This window comes from Numenius arquata, chromosome 2 (assembly GCF_964106895.1).
Source record: "Numenius arquata chromosome 2, bNumArq3.hap1.1, whole genome shotgun sequence".
NCBI classification, from domain to species: Eukaryota; Metazoa; Chordata; class Aves; order Charadriiformes; family Scolopacidae; genus Numenius; species Numenius arquata.
Window position 1 is genome coordinate 19,275,626 of NC_133577.1, and position 4,162 is coordinate 19,279,787.

Consider the following 4,162-nt stretch of genomic DNA (forward strand, 5'->3'; position numbering starts at 1 on the left):
ATGGTTCTCCAACATACCTTCCCCACAGAGTTATCAGGTACCTGTCTCAGTGCGGGCTACATCATATTTATGGAAACAAACCCCTCATCTCTCAGAATTGGGATGTAAAAGCATGCTTGCATTCTCTGTGCAGCACAGAATTAATGAAGAGCAGGTGCTACTTCTGTGAGGAAAAAATCACTAATGGTTTCTCTTTTTTTTTTTCTTTTTTTTTTACGACCTCTATGACCACAGTGGAAAAATCAATTTTATCAAAGCACTAAACACCTGCAAGTGGCTGCTTGCATGAAGACCTAGAGATGAAATGATAACAGCGGTTGCCCACTCTTAGAAAGGAAGTGAAAGGTGAACTGTCTACTGCAATATGAATTCAGAGAGCTGTGTTAGCTGTTCACAGCAGAGGACCCTGTGTCAGCAACTGCCCTCCCTGTCATCTGCTTGGCACAGCACCCCAATGTGCATTTACTTCCCCTCCTAATCCACATGGAAATTCATGGGTATGTTATGTTGAAGTCTCTAAAAGGACTGAGGTGCCTAGCTTCTGTTGGCTGCAGTAAGAGTTAAGTGCGCAGTCCTTTAAAGCTTATTAGAAGCAGAGTGATTTAAACCTGTACTTGATTATCTCACTGATCCACATCTAGCCATAGAGAGGATCTGTGATTAGGACACAACTTCCTTCCTGCAGCGATCTGCACAAGCGGCATCTCAGTGCTGACAAGCAGAAAAGACCTGGAAGGAGATTTTCCTCCTTGCAGAACAATCTGTTGTGGGAATTTTTCACTGGGTTGCCTGTCCTGGTTTGAGATAAAACAGAATTAACTTTCTGTTCAGTAGTTTTACTTTTCAGCTAAGTCTCTTCTAACTAACTCAACTTTCTGAAATAAACAGCTTATTTTTCAGACAGTAATCTACTTCCAGAATGATAAGACATGATGTTTATAATTCATACCAAGGCATGGTATGCAGAGAGGCTCCTGCTTATACTTATGGCTATAACAGCCAAGGTCAGCTAACTTTGTTATATGCCCCGTGGGAGGCTCAGAAGTGGAAAAGCATAGAGGGGTTGCACCCACGGGGTGGAGTGGACAGGGCAGGTGACCCAAAACTGACCAACAGGGTATTCCATCCCATCTGCATCATGCTCAGTATAAAAGCTGAGGGATAAAAGGGTCAGCCCTCTTTCTTCACTGGCCAGCGTCCGAGGAGGACTTTGTCTGTCGTCTGCCTTTTATCTTGATCTTTGTGTTCCTGGATTCAGTTCCTGAGTTCAATTCCCATCCATCGCTGAGTCCAGTCTGGGACTTTTCCAGTGCCTGCCAGTAACATGATCATCGTCCTGGGAGCTCGATACTGGTTTTCTATATATTGTATATATGTCATTATTTTCTTTTTTGATATTATTGTATTTTCATTTTATTATTTTTATTAATATTTTATTACTATTTAATTTTTTTTTAATTAATAGTATCTCATTAAAGTAGTTTCTTTTAAGCTCACAAGTTTCTTACTCTCTTATCCTTCTCTTCCTGAAGGGAGAGGTTGGGGAGAGCATCTGTTTTCTGATTCAGTTATGGCCCTGTTATCTCTCGTTTGGTTCAGTTATGCCCCAAACCATAACAGATTTATTGGTGCCCAACATGGGGCCCCTCTGGGGCTTGACCTGTGCTCTGACAGTTTGCCTGAATAGTTTGAATTCCAGCTTGCTCAGTTGAGAGAGTATTGTTTTTTTTCTACGAGAGGCTTAAGGGGTTGGAAATTAAAACAGACAGCCCACTCCATGTCATTCTTAAACAAAATGTTATATCATGCTTTTAGAGGGCTTTTTTTAAAGTTAGTTGATGCAATGCTGCTTAACCTGCCGAATGTGTTGTGTAGTTTATTTGTTCTTTGTGTTTGTATGCAGTGGTTAAATGTGCTATCCTACTGTGGTTTATGATGCAGATCTATAATATGATAAATTGGATAATGGTTTTACCTGCATATCTCGGGCATCATGTAATGGATTCTGTTGCTATTTACACTTTTGATTTTACCTTGGGAAAGTTTACTTCGCCCTTTAGTGCCAAATTGACACCACCAGAGCTAGGGGATTTTGAAAATGATTATTACTTTCCCAACATTGTGATTTTATTGTTGAGCTACTCCACAGCCTGTACCAGCACAAGCTACTCCAGCCTTGACAATGACCACTGCCACTATTCCAGCCTCAACAATGAGCACCGTCATTACTCCAGCTTCTCCAACAACAAGTATTGCTGCTACTCAAACTCTATCAGAACTGGTACAAATTGCCCTGGTGACCAGGAAGCAGAAAAGGAAATCAGCTCATTCCTCTGCCCCTTACGACAAAGACCAGCTTAAGCCAGATAACATGGAAGAGAGTTCTTGTGACAAAGATGCAGGAGAGGGTCCTTCTAAAGAAGAAAAAGGAAAAGATCCTTCTAAAGCAAATCAGGGAGAGAGTCCTTCTCAGGCAGCATCAATGCAGGAGGAGGAGTCAGACACAGAGGTAATCATTAAATCCTTCTCTATGAAGGACTGGCAAAATATGAGAAAGGACTTTAGCCATCGTGAAGGTGAGACACTTATCTCCTGGTTGCTCTGGTGCTGGGATAATGGGGCTAATACCACAGACTTAGAAGGTAGAGAAGCTAGGCAGGTGGGAAACCTGGCCATGGAGGTATCGATAAAGAGACTGGGAGAAAGTCAAACACTCTGGAGGCATCTCGTGTCAGCCATGAAGGGCAGGTATCCCTTTAAGGATGATATCAAATGCCGTCCAAGCAAATGGACCACCATGGAAAAAGGTATTAAGTACTGGAGAGAACTGGCTGCACTGACGCGTGGAAACAAACCCTACAACTCGCAGAGAGTTATAAAGCAGGTATGTTTATTGCGGCGCCAGGTGCAAGGGGGATCGCTCCTCCAAACTTGCACACCCTTATGCTGAACCCGTAGTTATTTATAAGGTAAATCATACATATGCAAACTATGGGATGGACTAATACAATTAGTTCTAAGAATAGGTGTGACTACGTTAATTATTTCCGGGGCCTCATTATAATAAGTCTTCTCCTCCAGGCATGTGCGTATCTTCTCCTGATGTTTTTCTTTGGGGGGCGTTTCAGGGAGTAAGTTCCACAGTCACTGAGCCGGTTCCCATTGCTTGTTTTGCTGATAGAGGCCGTAAAGCCTCTTGCTATCTTCCTGTAATCGATCAGGATGTTCCGTTTGTCTTCTGAGTGGTCTGACAGGGGTTGTAAAGCTTCTTGTTATCTTTCCTGTTACCAGTCGGGATGTTCCCGTTTGCCTGCGAAGTGTTCTTTCAAGGCTGAGGCCCACGTCCGCTAATTGGGCAATTCTTTGTTTTCTTTCCTCCCCTCCAAGGTTGAGATATACGTCCCTGTCATGGTTAATCCTTCTATTTTCTGTTTCAGCACGAAAGGTGATTTATGGTGACTGGCAAGTCAATGTAGACCCTGATGAAATGCCATACAAATGGCCTATGTTGTGGAAGTCTGTGCAGAGTGCACCATCAATGTATTCCCACATGTTGTCAAAAATGGTCTGGGGAGGCTCTAATGGCGATGCACCAACTGTAAATGAAGTGGCTAACAGAGTATGACAGTATGAAGACAGTCTCTCTCATCCCCTCACTGGGGCAGCCGTGGAAAAAGTGGCTGAGAAAACCAAGAAATGACCAAGAAAATGACTGAGAAAAATGAGAAAATGATTGAGAAAATGGCTAAGAAAAATGAGAAACTATTTGATAAATCGTTTGATAAGCTGTTTAATAAACGGTCCAGGATGGAGGAGAGATCCTTCTCTTTGTCTGCATGGACCCATGTCGCAGCCGTTAGGAGAAGCCGCCCTCCTACGAGACCCCCTCAAGAGAAACAGAACATGCTATGAGATATCCTGTGGTTTTGTCTCTGCGACTGTGGAGAGGATGTGAGGAAGTGTGATGGACAACCTACCTTGGCCCTACATGCACAAGTACATGAGTTGCAAGGTAAAACAGATAGAAGAAAGAATTTTTCCAGGAGGATGGCTGCTCCAGTCTACAGTGAGCGATCCTCTGGTCCAGATAGAAAGTCATCTGCTAATCTGAATACTATGCTCAATACTAGAGGGGCCCTACCTCCAGCCAGGAGGAACAGAG